Below are 19,659 nucleotides of genomic sequence, written 5' to 3' on the forward strand. Positions count from 1 at the left end.
GTGTGTGTGTGTGTGTGTGTGTGTGTGTGTGTGTGTGTGTGTGTGTGTGTGTGTGTGTGAATAATCGAGCTTGTCACTCTGGAGCCTTGTAAGGACATAAAGAACTAATGTACATCCTTGCTTTACCTTGAAGGCGGCTTGTTACGGTGCAAGTCTCGTCTCATATGCATAAAACAGTGAGAAAAGTGCGCTTTCCTCTTTGACTGTTGCCTGATGTATGAAGTTTCCTGAATGATGGGAGGTGACGCGCGGGGAAAGCTTTCAGTTGGATTGCGAAGTTTCATCATGAGGGGAGCAAGTGCGTGAGTCCGAAGGAGGAATGGAAAGGTCAGACTGGGATGAACGAGTCTGTAGGAGGAGTAGGAGGGAGGATGGGTACGTATTTTGGGCGTGAAGGTAGGGATATGAATAGAGAGAAGTGGACGAGGAGAAGGTGTAGGAGAGAGTGAATATAGTATGACTGAAGGTACTTATTAGGTTTTCGTGGCAAGGAAAACTGACTAATGTACAAGAAAACAGAGTAACAAGCGGCAACGAAGGCGGCGGCGTCCTGGTCACGGGTCATGGCTGCTATACGAGTGTGAAAGGAGGATAGCAACGCACCACGTTTGGGACTCTGGGCCGTGACGGAGAACAATGAGAGATTCACAGGTCATCTACGTACAGCTTCGTGTCGGGGCGTAGACATATAGCGTGCAGGTAACAGGATACTGAACGGCAACGAATGTGGAGCAGATGCAGCTACGGAAGAGCTATAGGATACGGCTGCTAGGACGTGTTACAACTACATACACGTTTATTTTTATGCGGCGCCAAGAAACCACACGTGCGGGGCAGCTGCTACGTAGCTGGGGCTCAGGGGACGATGTGGTTCCTTGCAACGCTGTCTCGGATTGAGGCTAGGGAGCGGGAAGACATGAGGTTTTGGAGGAGAGCTTGTGGATATCAGGATGTGGCTGTGATAAAGATAAGAATAGGAAGACTCATGGAAAGTAAAATTGCAGAGGAGATGCGGACAGTGAAAGGGACAATAATTAGGGTGGAAGAGGGGAACATATGATCTGCGAGGAAAGTGACTGGAGCCTGAACGGGCGTGGCGAGGGCAGGTAGAGAGCAGGTGGAGGAACACGCTACCCGCCCCCTCTGGTGATTTCACGCAAACAAACGCAGTGGTAGCAAATTATTCTAATATTATCTAAGACAAATTCGAAGAGATGACAACTACACCTACGTCGGCGTTGACATAATATTTTACATATAGTATAGTCCTAGGTTTGTTGTCAGAACATTATAACTTGTAACACACTATAACCACTGTTATGCCTAGATTATTTCTGCCAGGGTCTGTCAAGCCTGAGCAACACAGTGTTCCAAAAGAGTCCTCAGTTCATGAGCAGTGACTCTGAACATGCTTCTTCCGAAGTCGTGTGAACATTTCAGTAACCAAGGTGAGTCGGGCCTGGTCCACTGGGAAAGGTAGACCCGAGGACCGCCACCCCTTGGTGCTCATGACATAGTCGTTTGTGACTGCCTGGCAATCATAACTTACTACCTGGGTTTGGTTAATTACATTTGCTTAAATTAAGCATATATTTATATGTATATATATATGTATATATGTATATAGGCGTACATGTAGAAGCGTGTAACCTTTGTGTGGTTCGGGATGCTTTCCAACGTATGCGGCGGTCGTTCATACGGTACATGAAAACATTACAACAAACGTAGAGAAGCACACACGCCACTCACTCACGTGCTCAAACTCAACCTTCAGCAGAAGGCACCACCTCGTCCTGTGCCACAGTTGAACCTTACCCGGGATGGAGGAGCCTCGGCTGCGTGCTGCCCTGCTGGTGACTTTGTTAGGGAGATAGTCACTTCTTTAGTCCGTAGAGGCAACTGTCGAAGGCTTCGCTCCGTGACAACCTTGCGGCACCAGGACTAATCGGCATATAGAAATAAACACAGTTTGAACAGCTAAGTGAGACACAAAGAGCATCTGAGCATACCGCAACATGAATCGTGTTCCCAGTGTTTCACCGCCACGGGTCAGTTCAGTGTGTGGTGGTCGGACCGTACCAACACTGCCAAGATCTGAGTCCTGAAAACATTCATATATCTATCCTTCAAATATTTAAGGTCTAAATGTAGCATAAACTATATAGGATATAGATATTAATTATACAGTATATACATAATAAGAATTTGGTACATCGTAAATGGGCCTTAAAGTCACATGACGTGCACGAGTGTAGCACCGTAATGCTGCCAAAAAAGGCAGCTATCCATTTTACAGGGCGTGGATGGGGAGGAATAAGAGCAGAGTACCGAGGGATGGCGTCCCTTACACAGGCTCAATTCTGGAGGGGGAGGATTTGTCGCCTCATGCGTTACTCATGGCCACCTGCCCGCTGCCGGCTAACTACAGGGCCCAAGGGAGCGCTGGTGCGATAATGCTCTTCTTTTTGCATCATTACCTTCGTGTCGAGGAGTCTGACACACCCACTCACCGTGGAGAACAGTATCAATTATACTAATTGGTGAGTGTCCACTGAGTCGGCTTCGTACTGGAATAGATAATGGTTGCAGACTGTTCTGACATTGACTGAAGTAGATTTTTTTTCGTTCCTAATACTGACACTGATTAATTATGCTGGTGTGGCAGAGAAGAGCTTGAGAGGACAGGGCCTTTATGACACGATGGTATGATGAAAGAATACTTTCCTATGTAGGTTCGTTTATGGACAGGTGTGACAACAGTAATTATTAAGATCGTGATGTTCAGCGTCATGAACCTACTGCAGATCGCAAGTTGGATTCGTACTCTGTAGTTACTCGTTCGTTTGTGTTTATTTTTAGGGACGTGGGAGATGGAGTATACGATATGGTCACAGAGCAGAATAGGAACGAGCAACGACGTAGCATTTGATGTCGTAAAGCTGAAGTGCATATTTTTAGTCTGCGTATTGGCCGTTGTACATGTTTAGGGGTTGGTTGGCGTCTGCGGCTGCCTCGGTGGCGTGGTGGACGATGGGCTGGAGCGCAGGCGGTGGCTGCAGCGGTGGCGAGGACGTGGCAGGTGTAGCGTGGGCAGCAGCAGGTGTGGCGCTTGCTCCTCGGGCAGTATCACCTCGTTACGATTTATCTGCGAAAATAAGTTATTACGTGAATTTACGTACTATATGTATGTGTGTGTTTGTGCATTTTATATATATATATATATATATATATATATATATATATATATATATATATATATATATATATATATATATATATATATATATATATATATAATGTAATGTAAATAACACACACACACACACACACACACACACACACACACACACACACACACACTAGTTTTATCAGTACGTATTGTGAAAGAGGATTGCTGAGAAGGAAGAGGGATTGTAAGAAAAGGTAGTTGAGTACTCTGGTCATAAAGGATGGAGATTAAAGAACAAAAACCTGGATTTTTTTTCGTGAAGTGGATGAGAAGATACAGTATGTCAGCACTGATAGTTTTCTTATGTGGTATGGACTCATTTTGTGTGTGTGTGTGTGTGTGTGTGTGTGTGTGTGTGTGTGTGTGTGTGTGTGTGTGTGATCACGAAAGTGATGGTAGTAGATGAGATGACGACAGTACTCCAGAAATATTTCAACAACTCCTTTTCTTTTTTTCCTGTTCATCGTTTGTTTCCTGTGTCATCTCCGGTGGACTAGCTCGTCTCTGCACTTTTTCCTCACAGTCCCGCTTCCTTTTCAGCGATCCCCTTTAACAGTATTGGAAATACTCGTACGTGTTTGAGTTATATAATCATTGTGAATGAAGTCGACCGGAACGCTTTATTCTCTGAGAGGTGAGCCAAGGTGAGCAATATAGGAGTATGTATCACCAGGTCATGTGTGAGAGATTGCCGACTACCGTGAGACAATTTCATGTGATTTTTCTTAAGATTGTGATAAGAAGAGAAGAAAAGAAAACGTCCAAGGTAATGGGAGACGATCCTCTTAGAAAATAAACAGTTTAAATCATAATGCTTTTACAGTAGCCAAAATTGTATGAGGAGTACCGTGTGGAATTTATTTATTTATTTATTAATTTTTTTTTTACGCATAGAAAAAAAAAAAAACGTTTTCTGATAAGTTTTCGACCGTTTACAACCTGAATTTTAAATCAATTGTAATTGGCGGAGCGATGCGAGTGTAAATAGAATGAATTTGCTTTGAAAACAAGGAGAAAATTGCAAAAATGAGAGTCAAACACACACACACACACACACACACACACACACACACTTAGTAATGGAAGAGGAGGAAAGGTTGTCAGTTGTATCGGAATCCTCCTATTAGCTTTCCCATCCCGAGTGGAAAGGAGAGTAATGGCCAACCATGTAATGGGCGTGATACAAGCAGGGAAACAGAGAATGATTATCAAGGTGTGTGTGTGTGTGTGTGTGTGTGTGTGTGTGTGTGTGTGTGGGTGTTAGAGAGAGAGAGAGAGAGAGAGAGAGAGAGAGAGAGTCTGAGTGAGTGTTCTAATTCCCATTATAGGACTTCGTGGGTTAGAATGACGTCAGCACGTAATGGGGGAAGGTAATTATCTTGTATTGTAGTTTGTCTCTATTTTCAGGTTGGGTTACTCAGAGCACTACAAAATAAAGGCATGTTTGTTTACTTATACATATTGTTGGTGAGTATAGAATTTTAAAGCACGGTGGCTTCCTGACTGATGCGCTACTACGGCTGTACTGTTCAGTGTTAGTGAGCTAAGGGAAGAGGAAAGTGTTTTTGTGACCACGCAAGAAACGGACAGATTACGTGGCGCCATTTCATTAATCGTTTTTGGTTCATGACTTCAATAAACCTCGAACTGAGCGCCGTGAATTTAACTACTCGTGCCTTCAATCTCGTTTATATGATGATAACTCCGCCTGTAAAGCACTTACATTTTTGTGTTAGGAGTCAGTACGATTCTACAATGCCATTCCTTCAATGAATGCACATATTATTTCCTCTCTTGCCTTCGTATCAGTACAAAGCATTGTACGTGTCAACAGCCTGCCGTCCCGCGAGTCACTGAGCGATCTTGACCATGCATGTTTGTTTACGCTGCGTGACTCGGGGCGGATGAGCTGAACCGTTAGAGGGTAACCCACCACGCACTGGCAGGATGGCCACCCTTGTAAGATAATACATACAAGGTTGCTGTTCTTGTTTCCACCTGGTGGAAGGCCATTGACCCGCTGCTCTCCCAGTAAATTGTCTGCAGTGGCTGCACCGGAAGGTTGAATGTCCCGGGTGGCGTGAGGCGGTGTGAACACTGGACGTAAGACTGTGATCAGTGCTCGTGTCTTTCCATGTCATCACACAGGTGATTGAGTGCATTTTGTAGTTCATTAAGCTCTCGGCCGTGAGTTGAGCGTACTAACCCCTTCATCATTAGGCGAGGCGGAAATAATGTAGGCTTTTCTCCTTTCACGCTGTGGCCACTGCTCACTTGGGTGTGAATAGGCATGGGAAGTAATCGGAGGCGTTTTCACCTTACAGGCAGGCAGCCTTGCCGGTAACCTTGCCAGGGCGCCTTGAGGCAGTGCTACAGTGACTTCCTCGTCCCTCCTTACAAAGCCTTGTGGTGGACTCAGTAATCTGCGAAGAATAAACTGTAATGTATTCTTAAGTTATACATATAACAAATATTGATATGTATGAGAGGCACCGTGAGCAAGCAGCGGCAAGGCCGGACAGGCAGTGTGCGAGGACCTGAAAGTAGGCGTTAAAACTTTGTGAATTAGCACTGAAACAACTGATCTGCGCCAGTACCAGTTAATGGATTTGCGCGACTCAAAAGGACAGTGAACTCGCTAATAGTGTCCTTCCTACATAAAAAAAAAAAAAAGTCTGTGTAAGGGCTGCTTGGAATTATCTAAAAAATGCCAATATATATAGAAAGGAATTTTGAAATATGAGCATATAGGCACGAGTTTAGAGAAACTTAATTTCTTAATTTCATGTTTAATCTTGTTATTTATTTGTTTATTAATTATTATTTTCCCCTTGTCGGTCTTCCTCCACCTGCCCTTGCTATTTCCATCCATCCACTCTGCCCCGCTTCCCTGTTCCCTTCCCGCTGTACTGCCGCGCAAATGCTCCTCGTCCGCTGTGTGCATGCTAATTGCTTGCCCGACCAATTAGTTCCAAAAGAGTTCCAATTCCTGCGTGCCTCTAAACACGAGAGAGAGAGAGAGAGAGAGAGAGAGAGAGAGAGAGAGAGAGAGAGAGAGAGAGAGAGAGAGAGAGAGAGAGAGAGAGAGAGAGAGAGAGAGAGAGAGAGAGAGAGAGAGCCAGTAAGTCAGTATATGATGTGTGTTCCAATACATGCAAGTTTTTTTATTCGTTTTTATTTATTTATTTATTTATTATTTTTTTTATAGATTTGGAGGAAATAAAAAAGGACTTATCGTTTTGTGAAATTGCAAGTTTTCTGCAATCGCACGCTTGCTTGTGAACTCCATGAACCCCGTCCTCTCATTTGTTTCAATGAAGAGGTGATTAAGATAATTATTTTACAAAAGCCATCTCATTATTTTGGATACGGATATTTACAGGAAATGGTTTGATGAACTTCGCTAATTTCATTTATAATTCATTAGCGTGTCTGTGTGTTGCTTTTCAAAGAGCATGTCACGGGCATTAGAATTGAAAGTCAGTCATGCAGTAGTGGCGGCGTGTAGTAAGTGATGTGATTAATTGCACTATTAATGGCGCTTTATTGAGTATTAGCTATTAATGTTATGACGTGTATAATTTTTCACATAAATGAGCGAAACTAAGCTGATTGTAGCGAACTGTTGCTGAAAATTGGTTGGGGCCTCAGTTTTTTTTTGGGGAGTGGTGGGGGTGTGGGTGAGGGAGTGGTGGTGCGGGTGAGGGAGTGGTGATGCGGGTGAGGGAGTGGTGGTGTGGGTGAGGTAGTGGTGGTGCGGGTGAGGGAGTGGTGGTGGTGTGGATGGAAGGAGTGGTAGTGCAGTTCCAGTTATACGTATAGCAGTTTTAGTAGTCGTAGTTGTAGTAGTTAGTAATCTACTTAAACTTAACACATTAGACAGCCAAATGACTCCTTACATCATCGTTTCCTGTGAAGATGTAAATAGCGTGAATGACTAAAGGCTGCTATATCTGTAAGAATCTGCGTCACGGAGTACGAACGCCTTCATGGACGGTAAAAAAAATCAAATGGAAAAGTGTTATTGTGAAGACCCGTATTCTAGAACTCTTTGGACTCTCATACGTACTGTTCTTTTTTTCAGAGGCTACAAAGATTATGGGTCGGGTTCTCATGGGGTGTTTTTCCTATTGACATCATACGAGTAGAATCCTATCTTTTTTTTTGTACTGATAATGTGAAATCTTTGTTAGACTATCACTACTTCCACTACAGGTTGTTGAAAGTACGTAGACGAGGGTAAGACGCTGAAATGTTTACAAGAAAGCAAGATTTGTCGGTTTACAAAGACGGACACTGCTCGGAGGAAGATGTATTTGTGTGTTGTGCTCGCATTTCCTGCGGGACGAAACTTCACACGGTGCGCTCAGCCACGGGAGGAAGGCTGCGAGGAAAGTGATTACCCAGGAGAAGGAGAGAACTGTCTATTGTGGGGCACCGCGACTGTCATCACTTTTTTTCCATGTTTCTTTTTTCACTGGCATGTTACGTTTTTTGTTTGTGTGTGTGTGTGTGTGTGTGTGTGCGCGTATCCTTGTATGTCGTGCTTCTATGTTGCACGATCTTGTTGCAATCCTAATTACTAAGACAGGCATTTGTGAGTTCAAGGGAACGCGTTGAGTTTTTATAATTTTACTGAACTTGTATTATTTACGTACATATATTTACTGTCATACGATCATATACAACTTCCAACCGTTACACACAGCATCCTAGAACGAAAAAAAATCCAATTAAATACTATCACTTGGATTCTTCTCTCTTCAAATAAATGAATTAATATCTCGAAACAGTTCACATTTCATTTCTGATTTGAATTACCTCATGTCATTAACATCCAATCCTACACAGACCCAAACCCCTCAGTCAATATATAACACTATAATATTTACCCTGGACTGCATTACAACCGTCAGGCTCTGCTTATTGATATTGTGACAGGCGGCTTCCCCTTCTCGACACTTCCTCCCTGCCTGACAGCGCTGTCTAGCGTTCTATCCGTTCTGTCTATTCCCGTCTCCTACACTTCATAATATACACCTTGATGTTAAAACGACCTTTCGCCCCAACAAGGCTTCCATTACTATAAGATTTATTTTCCACTACCTCGATCAAATGGTTTATTTTCCCATAACTCTGAATAAAGTTTATTTTCAAGTTACGATATTTATCTTCCCATACTTCGATCTTCAGGTTTATTTTCCTATAACTTTCAATAAAGTTAATTTCCGAGTAACTTCGGTGAATTGCGTCATCTAATCAAGGACAGGCAGGCGGCGCTCATATGCTGTGCCGACTAACGGTCTTGATCACGTTATTAGCTGCGGTGACTTCTGCCTCCCTTGTGTACTAATTTTGTGATAGCCACCTGGGTGTCTCTTGTAATCTGCTGCTATTCTCCGGCTCTGTTAGTCTTATCTCTTATCTGTCAGGATGGTGATAGCTTCTGGTAATCTTGGTACCTGCTTTCGCGTTTATTATCTTCGCTCATTTATTCATTCTACTTCCGTCTTTATTTCGTCATTCTTCATTCTTATCTCATATTTTCTCTTATTACGTGTTTCATTTCTTCTTGGTGTTTCGTGGGTTACAACAGGTATCCTTGTTTGTCTGTCTGTATCTCTGTCTCTGTCATTCTCTCTCTCTCTCTCTCTCTCTCTCTCTCTCTCTCTCTCTCTCTCTCTCTCTCTCTCTCTCTCTCTCTCTCTCTCAGTCAGATTTACACTTCATCATTGGCTGGCTCTTCGCTGTCTTTCGCCAACCAACCCTTTACCAGTATCTTGTGTACCGCTTGATTTGATCCCCCTCGTAAGCCACCTCACTGGAATGAAAACACTCCACTAATTTCAGGCCATTTCTTTTGTGGGTCTAATTATCTCGTTAATGCCACTTATCTCCTTAAATGAAATTGCCTTAACTCATTCAACGCGCGCACACACACACACACACACACACACACACACACACACTAAAGACATAATACATTTTTCTTTCTCTCATCATCTTACGTGACCATATTCCGTCTTCATATCTCTTTCCATCCTTTTTTTTTTCCTCACTATCCTTTTTCTCTTATTCTCCATTCATTATTTTAGGTTTTCGCTTCGTACTTGGTCTGCGTTCCACTTCCCTTTGTTATTCATCACTACCTTACCTCCCTCCCATTAATCCCTTCTTTGTTTTATATACTGGAGTGGAGGAGAACGTCTTGGCTATCTTTATCTCCAGTCTGACGGGTTGGAGTGTCTAAGTTCACACCGGGACACTTCACGGAAAGGGAAAATAGGAATATTGTAGTATGTTCTGTCCCTAAGTGCTTTTGTTCTCAGCGTATTCAACAAATAGGGAAAGACTTTTAACGCAGCTTGAAGTTTTTTTTTTTCTTTTTTTTTTTTTTTACTAATGTCTTTATTTTAAAATATCGCACGATTAATTTTCTTAGAAATCTTCGGTAAATCACTCAAACGTCCCACACACGCTTCAGCAGGAGGAAGGACGGCGCTTCTGACGGTGACAGCCATCATTACCTCCATTATCGCTACCACCACCACCACCACCATCACCACCACCACCACCACCACCACCATTGCAACAAAAAACAACAAAAAAAACATCAGCAACAATAACAACACCAGCTGCAACAAGAGCACCATGAAAACACTGTATATATGCATCGTATTCGTATATAAGCAGTATGTGTGTATATATGTATGTACGTAAGAATATTCACGCTGGTTCACCTCCGCCATTAGTGTGCAGGCAAGATTTTTGAGTGACGCCAGAGAGCTCCGTGATGCAATTGGCGTGGAAGACAGGGTTGGAAAGAGGCATGTGGGTATTCTTTGGCCACTTTGCCGGTACGTTGAATATCAGGTTTTGCAGGTGTGTCTTAAAATATCCTTACTTTTTGGGGTGCAGGGACCGGTTGAGTGGCACAATTTTTAAAGCGACACTGCTGGAACGTGAGCCATCCATTGCATTTACTTCCCAGTGCAAACTACCCGCCCTGTTACGCCCATTATTAAGTACTTGTATGCCTACACACAATTGGGCTTTGACATTGTAGTCTAACAATTTTCCAATCGTGCTGGTAAAAAAATATCAATTTTGAGTTTATGAAGTTTTTGCTCCCTGTGTTTTAATTCCGTCCCGTCATCCATAGCTCCGCTGTTAACTGTATTGGCAAAGCTTCTGGTTATCACTCTTTCCCTTTACTTCTACTTTTAGATATTAAACTTTTTAAGGCTTGTATAATGTTAAATGTCGGTTCGATACGCTCTTGTCTACTGCAAGTTCTTATTTGTGGCGATATTCGTAATATTATGCAACAGTTTTCCTTCCTTCACTTCGTTAATTTATTGGGATGATTGGGATGATATTTTTTTGTACATAACACTGCCAGTAATAGGAGTTTTATACATGTGGAGACCTTTTCCTTAGTACCATTAATTCTTCCTCCCTTTTTCTACTTTCGTGCTTTACTCCTTACACCATGACCTATTTGAATTACCTACTGGAATTATTTTGCTTCAGTCAGGCTCAATCAATATAATTCGTCTTTTTCGGTAAAATAATATCTTCCAATTCCGAATGAATATATCTGTAACTTTCAAGCTACTATTTCGTTCCTTCTTGCATTATATGGATATTTATCACAACTTTTGTTCGTCTTCTTGTGCATTGCGGATGTTGTTCTTCCATTCTGCAACGGCTGTTACTTTTGCTTCATTCAATCTTTGTTTTAGGAACTCGATTTATATTCTCTTAACTTAGATCTTTTTGACTTCAATAAGCAGTTTTATGTCGCATTATCATTCTGCTTCTATGTAAATCCAGTAATTTCATCTGTCATTTTACTGTTGTCATTTGTTATCTAAAAAGACGAAGAATTTTTCCCTTCCCATTTTTTTCCCACCTTGTGGAATTGAATTATCTGTTTATGATACGATTCCATTGCAGAGCTTTCATTTTCAGTATATCCTTTAGGAATTATTTTCTTCTTGCCTCAACATTTCGTGGACTTCTTACTTCCACAAATGGCGAGTGACTTATCCCTGTCCGTCTTATCACTGAAATGTCACATTTTCTTGATTAACTCCTTTTACGTCTTCCCAAAGGCCTTACTGCTTACTCATGTCTCGAATTCCAATATTTATTCACATTTTCAGTAAATCTACAGTCTACGACGGTTGTGCTTGCCTGTGACAAGCTAATCATATCTCATAAATACTCTCATATTCCTATGTTCCCCAGGTTAGATTGTCCTAGAAAACCTCAAGATTGAATGTCGAATAGTGAAAACAAAAATTATAGTGAAATCTTAATTACTGTAGAGAGTGAAGGTTGTGTTGTGTCTCTTCTTTGCTGAGATGGTGTGTGTGTGTGTGTGTGTGTGTGTGTGTGTGTGTGTGAGAGCGATTATAGTTTCAAGTTTCCTTCCGATAACCGACACAGACTCCGGGAATTGAAGTGCTGGCCATCGGTCATGTCTTTTCCCCACGCACCCCCTCTCCTGTCCCTCATTTCTCAACCTCCACTATAAAAGAAAGAAAGAAGAAGAAGAAGAGAAAAATAAAAAAAAGACCAAGAAAGGTTGGAACACCGCGGCAGAATTTTAGAGAAGCTGTGAGAATTGATAAAGGTGAAGAATTTCAAGGCGCCCTTCAGCACATTTTACCGAGCAGGGTAAAAAGATACCAGTGGGTCGTTAACAAAAGGTATATTTTCACAACCAGTTTATTTGTGTTATATGTTATTTATGTGCTTCAACTTTTGTTTATTTATTTATTTATCTATCTATTTACTATTTATATTATTATTTTATACGAATCAGCAACATTATATGTTTGTTACGTGTAGCGCGCGAATGCTACCTGTATACTAATGTTTGTAAGTGCGGGCATCCTTCCCGAGCACCATCCGTAGAACAATGGATTATAGTCATGTCCTTTTCCTTGACATATTCATACGCCAAAGTTTTCGCAATTATATTATAGTGTCCGTCAGGAGGGAGGGAGGCATGGCATCCTGCATAAACAAACATCATAGATCACTGGGCGTTCGGTAATTGGTTTCTCCTGGACGCTCGTGTTTACAATGAATTGTGCGATGAAAATTTATTGTTCGGGTTTAGACTAATGCAGATGGAGTGGGTGTTCAATCACATCCGGTCAGTGAGGCTTTAGTCGGGCTTGCCTGCCTCATATGTATGTTCCAGGACATAAAAAGTGTCATCACTTGCACGGTGGGAATGATGCAACCACTACTTAGAAACGGGTAATGCGTAAACTTATTTTCACTTTGGTTTATAATTCTTGGTGTGTAATATATTTATGCTTGATTATGAAGACTTTTGATTTTCATGATATGGACCACAGCGGCACAACGCTGAGCACAACGGAAGCATTGGTGCAGTAACCAACATGACAGTTAATTTAGTATATTCTGAGTGACAGGTAATCGGGTTAACAAAAATACTTTCACATTTTTAGGACACTTTGTTTATGCTTCAAAAAAAGAAAGAAACTACTACTAGTCCACGACTACGAGTACTTGATTTTTCCTTTGAGCATTTGTTGCTTTCCTTCCTTTCCTCTCACCACACTAGAAATGTCTCAGTGGTGTACCGTTGCCCACAAGAATATCAGGTGGGTGTGTCCACCTTACGTTGCTCTGTAATCTTCATCTGAGGGGAGTTGGTTTCATATGAAAAGAGGCTGATGGAGGTCTCGATTGAGAGCAGGGCAAGGCTGACCATTGAGGATAAGGGAAGGTTGATTGATAGTGAGATTAAGTCTACAGAGCTTGAGGGAAACCAGGCCATGAGTGCGGGGAGATTAACTGAGGGCGAAGGGTTATTAACTAATGGTAATCGAAGATGGATTCATGGTGAGGGAATGTCAAATAAGAGAAGGTTATTGAGCGTGCCTGCGGGAGGGAGGATGAGAACGGCTGTAAAGGGGAGGCACAACGTGGGCTAGAAAGTGAGAAGAATGAAAAGACAAAAGCGCAGGTAGATAATATGTGTTTTAGGCAAAAACTTTTTATGTATAATAGTAATTAACTATTTACCAACCATGAGTCACAAATTCCTAGAATATGGGTATGGCAAAATGAACTTTGATAACTGTCGAAGAACAGAGATCATGATTATGCGAATGTGTGTGCATAACATTTAATTCCATAACATTATTTAACCTGGATCACATTTTCAAAAGTTAAACTATGAGATGAAAAGCTTGGTGTGGGGAAAAGAAGGGTCGAAACGCAAAAATGGTTCTCAATATCAAAGTTTTTGGTTCTGGCATTGGGTGTTTTTAAAGTAATTTTTCTTCCTAACATATTTGCGTCCGATAATGACCACCCTCAGCTGAACGCGGCATGCTGAACAAACTTGTGTGCCTGGGACGCCAAATGAGCCTCTACACAATGGTGAGCCGGCGGGGTAATCAACATCGAGCATCACGTGTTCGGGACAGTGGCGGGAATCATCGTGTTTAAGGCAATATCGGACTGCTGCCAACTTCCTTTAAACTTTTGCCTCATTGAAAGACACTGATCAGTTGTATGAAAACAGTCGCTACAAGACAGTCTGTTTTTATTGTCTTGGGAGAACGTTAACCCTTTTAATTTGATACGTGACAATTATCGCCACCATATGCAATGAATGAAATCTTTATAAGCATCAGCAAGAAAGTTATGGGTGAAAAGAATAAATTTTGCAATTTCAACCCAGTTTAAAGATTCTGTGTGGCTGTAGAACAAGTAAAGATGTTTCAGAGTGATTGGTAATTAGGGAAAGGCGTATCAAGTGGCAGTCAAAGGGCTAATAAAAAGCAAACATGATTGTCACGTATAGTGCGAGACAAAAGGAGAGGTATATACACAAAGCCTTACTGGACTCATGAGTAATTTTAGGTTGTAAGAAGACTGTGGAGGGTATCATTTGCCAGCAGTACTGTATGAAACGTGGTATCATTCTGTGCCAGTTATAACCATGATTGACGGGAGAAGTATTGGTGAACGAGCAAGAAAGTAAAAACCTCTTGAATGCACAAATCTCTCTCTCTCTCTCTCTCTCTCTCTCTCTCTCTCTCTCTCTCTCTCTCTCTCTCTCTCTCTCTCTCTCTCTCTCTCTCTCTCTCTCTCTCGTACACATACAAACCAAGAAAATATACACGGCAGCTCTTTAACTCCCCTCTAAAAATATACTTACTGGAGAATCTTAGATGTTGATGGGAGGGAGGCAGAGAGGATATGGAAGGGCGAGGGAAGGAAAGACGAAAGAGGAACAGAACTGGCAGCTGTGAAAAATCTTGTTAGTTGTGATGAAAAAAAAAAAAGTTGACATTTGGAGAGAGGATATAAGACTAATGATGGTAGGCCGAGTTCTAGACGGTAGAGATTCAAAGGCGAAAGGCGAAAGGTTGATAGTGAAAAGTATAGGGGTGAAAGTACATTATTAGTAACACAAGGTAGGTGTATATAAAAACAGGTATGTATCCTATTAGGCGAGTGAATAGGTTATTAGTGTAGAGGTAGATGCTTGAGTGAGCGACAGGTAGGCGGCGGTATATCTATGTTAAGAGAGCTGAGTAGTGGTTAGGGGCAGACAGGTAGACAGGTGCTGAGGAGAGAGGTAAACGGACGCTGAGTTGGGGACCGGTGGCAAGAGGTGGGCAGGTAGATGGAAGTCAAGGACGTAGACGTGTTTTTGAGAGGCGATCGTCCTTCACCACCTGCCGTCAAGGGTCGAGTTGAGGCGAGGCAGCGGCATGTAATTGGTAGTAGGGGTGGCCCAGGGGAAGGTAACAACAATGAACATTAGATTACGTCTTTGTGCCGCCCACTTGGCCTGTCAGGGACACCACCAAGCCGGCGTAGCGCTCCTTCCCACGCCACCGTCTTGAGAAAATCATATTCAAAAGGAGCTCAACAGATACCGAAGAAAATTGATTTTGAGAACTTTAAATGAATCCTTCTTACGCCACTTACTTTTAGGGAAGAGTTGAAGAATTTTGTGCCATTGAATTGTGCTCTAGTTTTAATTGCAAGTGTTTTGTAGGAACCCGCCCTCTCAACTTCATTTTTTTTTTTTTTACGTGTACGTGTGAAGGAGATTGGCACAAGGGCAGGTAAAAGAAAGGGAGAGAGAAAAAAATCCCTTTCATTTGTCGCTCCCAAAAAGTCTACTTAGTTTAATGTAAATTATTTTGACTACTTATAACCAGAGTGATAAAACTCAATGATCCGCTGGCACATTCAACTAACGCTCTTTGATGAAGCTAAAAATTAAGAGATGAATTTGAGCTGCTATTTTTTTTTTTCTTTTCTGCTTTCCCTTTTATACTGTGTACTTGAAAGGGCTTCCGTGCACGTGCTTTCCCAGGCTTTGGCAATCCACCCGAGAGAACACTGGAGTCAGAGGAGGAGAAGGAAGATTAAGTATTATTGGAACGTGAGAATAGCATGTAACGAAAGTTCTGTTGGTTTATAAGTACAATGATGGCAGTGAGGATGATGAGAAAGAGGAGAAAATCTTGATAACAAAAGACATCTGATTTGTGTAGTGCGTAGGTTGTGAAGTACTTTTGTGCATTTTGTGTTAAATTTTCTTTAGTTATTGTAGACCTTCCATTAACGGTATTTGCCATGCTTCCCCTGGATACTGTGTTAGTCCACAATATTGCATACAACTCCGTTCCTCTCCATTCTGTTCTTCCGTGTAATGACAGCAGTACTTCCCTTGCTCTTCACTCACACATGTTGCGCTCTTCTTTGTTCAATAAATATCATTCTCTCTCATTTCTTCTCCCGTCTCTGGAGTTGTTAGAGTTAAGTAGTGGAATGAAAAAAAGTCTAGGAAATACTTCAAATACTTCAAGATATGCTTTGTGATTATTTGTAATCCTTTGTAATTGCCCATTTTATGCATAGCTGTTGTTTTACTTCATTTAAATTTCCTCTGTTATTTCATCTTCATGCTGTTCATATTGTTGTTGCCTTTTTTATTTTCCTCCAGTTTTCTTTATATTTAAAACACCACCGGAAAAAAATGGTTCTTAACGTATTTTCTGTCACGTAATTTATCCGCTAAGTCTGCTGTGCTGTATTATTCTGTTAGTCTCAAGCGCATTGTTAACAGTACTAGTCTCAAGCGCACAGTTAACGGTATTAGTCTCCAGCGCGCCGTTATCAGTAGTCATGCCGAACGTAAGGGAAGCCACGCGCGCCTGCATCGTAACACTACTGCGTGCTCAGGCTTACACAACACAGTAATACAAAGTTTAAACGATGTTTTTTACTCCAGATGGTAATGAGCGTATAATGAGGAAAGTTGAGAAGTTTTTAGTCGCAGGTAAATTTTGATGAAAATGAAAAAAATAAGACGCTTAAACGTGATTACAGTCCACCAGAAACGTTGCTCAGCGAGTGGAAGCACGCGTATGCCTGTGTTGTGCAGATATTTGCGACGTATACTCAAATGTTTCGTCGTCCTGTCTTGACAACTTTTAACAGGCTTTAGTAGACGTTACTGGGATTTCCAAGAGGGTTTTCCTACTTTATATGACAGTTCAGAAAAGATTCTGCATCTTGAATGGGAAAGACGGGCGTTAGAACGTGACTAATCATGTCTATGGTCTTGGTTGTATATGTCTTTTGTTTAGAATGAAACTTTGTCATAGATAAGGTATCGCATCTCAACAGTCAAAGCATCGCCATTCATGCATACAGATCCACCTAGTCTTTCTGGTGTTTCTTACTGCAGTGTTCATCGCTCTTGTCTTCATCATCCTACTCCTTCTCCTTTCTTCTTTTAAAATTTTGCATGGATTATCGGGCTGTTAATCAGAACTTTCCTCTTAAGTTTTACATATATATATATATATATATATATATATATATATATATATATATATATATATATATATATATATATATATATATATATATATATATATATATATATATATATATATATATATATATATATACACACACACAGAGAGAGAGAGAGAGAGAGAGAGAGAGAGAGAGAGAGAGAGAGAGAGAGAGAGAGAGAGAGAGAGAGAGAGAGAGAGAGAGAGAGAGAGATGACTTTGGTAGGAATAAAGAGGGAGATTTTAAGACACTTCAGTATGTAATTTTGGACTTGCTTTCGGACTGTCTTCTAAAGGGACGGGCACCTTTAGTATTTTCTCTCCTCTGGTTGTGGTCTTAGCCAGAGCCACGCTTACAGAAAAAAAAAAAAAGAAATTGTCGCACGTTTTTAACAGGACGATAATATGAAGACCAGTCACTGAGTAGAAGCATCAGTCAGTGGCAGTGTTACCATCTTCACGTGCCCTCAGGCGGCAAAATTACTATGGCAGCTGATGAAACATTAAATTGTTGAAGATAGTAAAATATGACGTAAAGAGACAAGGACGACGACAATTACAGTAATGACCAGATGGAACCCACTTGACTGACTTCCATTGCAGTTGTTTCCACCGTCAAGCGACTGACTTTCACGAGGCCAAAAACTCCCGGCAAAAAGAAAAGAAAAAAAAAAAAAAAGAAAGATATTTTCAGTAGCCTTGAATAGCGGACAGTGGTGGACCTTGAAGGCAACGACCCCATTATGCCTCACTATATAATGGGGCGCTTTAGGGGGCTGGCCTACCCACCCAGAGCGGCTGATAATGCATTTCTCCTACGACCTCACCCTTTACGTACTACTTTTTCCGACCCTCCTCGCCCCCTTCCGCCCGTCTCCTGAATTTATTAGTGACGGTGTGTGTGTGTGTGTGTGTGTGTGTGTGTGTGTGTGTGTGTGTGTGTGTGTGTGTGTGTGTGTATTAGGACATACAATTTTAAGAGAAATAAAAAAAAGAACCGTGGAAGTAGTTCTTGACGTTTGTAAAAATAAAAATAAAAAGGAGGACAGGCAAGTATTTTTGTCTGTCATGGGTGCGAGGTGAAGGGTTAAAGGAGACGGCTGAGGGAAAAGTGAGGATCTAAGAGAAAGGAGTCAGGATAAGAGATAGAGAGAGAGAGAGAGAGAGAGAGAGAGAGAGAGAGAGAGAGAGAGAGAGAGAGAGAGAGAGAGAGAGAGAGAGAGAGAGAGAGAAGAATGAAACTTAATCGTTATCTAAATCTATTCATTTGAAGAGAATGGATAAAACAGTAATAATTAGTTTTCACCGCATCCATTGTCATTTATGGAAAGCTGATGATGATTTCTATTGTCCGTAACTGAAGACTTCAACACTTTTTATTTATTTTTTCTATTAACATTGTCTTTCTATTGTGTTTATTGAACTTTGCTAATTATCCAGTTCCTCATTGTAATATTCCCCCCCTAATCTCTTCTTTCTCCTATTGTCCTTCCTTGATACATCTTTTATAGCTTACTTCTGTCCTTCCTTTCCTCTCCCCTTCCTCTTCTCTTTCTCTCATCTAGTCAGTATTTCTTCCTTATTCCACCCTAATTAGCTTCATATATAATCTCTCTCTCTCTCTCTCTCTCTCTCTCTCTCTCTCTCTCTCTCTCTGTGATGGTTAATTTTTGGGTCATTTTCGCAGCACCGTCACCTCTTGATCAGTACTGCCCCTCCTCCCCTTCATTCGATTTGCGCTCTCCATGAGTTTATCGTTGCCCTCCGCTTATTCTTCGGCATTATCATTATGTTGTTGTGGTGGTGGTGGTGGCGGTGGTGGTGGTGGTGGTGGTGGTAGTAGTGATGGTGTTGGTGGTGGTGGAGGATGTGGTGGTGGTGGTGTTAATTGTTACTATCATTATCATTATCATCATCGTCATCATCATCGTCATCGTCATCGTCATCGTCATCGTCATCGTCATCGTCACTACTACTACTACTACTACTACTACTACTACTACTACTACTACTACTACTACTACTACTACTACTACTACTACTACTACTACTACTGCTGACTTTTACCACCACCACCACCACCACCACCACCACTACTACTACAGCTGGTGCCGCCGAATAACAGCATGGTTTACGGCTCGGACAATTGGTGTATTTTTGAGGGGGAAAAAATCAGACCTCTAAGCGTTTAATGCGCCTTCAGTGGTCCTTCCCTGAGTGGCCACTGGCTTTTGCTGGCCGTTTGCAGTGACACGATAAAAAGGAAATATACGGTAATTGTCACTGCCCCATAGTAGAGGAGGTAGAGGAGGAGAGGGAGGAGGAGGAGGAGGACAATGGCAAGGAAATGAAAGATGAAGAGAGTGAGAAGTACGAAAAGAATAATAATGACGTGGATGAGGTGAATGAGGAGCAAAAAAGGAAGCAGTTGAGCATCACGGGATTTTATGTCAGAGAGAGAGAGAGAGAGAGAGAGAGAGAGAGAGAGAGAGAGAGAGAGAGACGAGAGAGAGAGAGAGAGAGCACAATTAGGTGATCAAGTAAATGCTT

General features: G+C 41.6%; 1 protein-coding gene across 1 annotated transcript in view; it reads right to left on the reverse strand.

Annotated features, from left to right (window-relative positions):
- Positions 1 to 19,659, reverse strand: part of LOC135102939 (prolactin-releasing peptide receptor-like) — a 95,350-nt gene that overhangs the window by 306 nt on the left and 75,385 nt on the right. Inside the window, exon 2 of the mRNA XM_064008648.1 lies at positions 1 to 3,145. This exon is cut by the window's left edge and continues 306 nt beyond it. The gene's annotated coding sequence lies outside the window, so the exon portion shown is untranslated. The remainder of the gene's footprint in view (positions 3,146 to 19,659) is intronic.

This window comes from Scylla paramamosain, chromosome 8 (genome assembly GCF_035594125.1).
Source record: "Scylla paramamosain isolate STU-SP2022 chromosome 8, ASM3559412v1, whole genome shotgun sequence".
Taxonomy (NCBI): domain Eukaryota; kingdom Metazoa; phylum Arthropoda; class Malacostraca; order Decapoda; family Portunidae; genus Scylla; species Scylla paramamosain.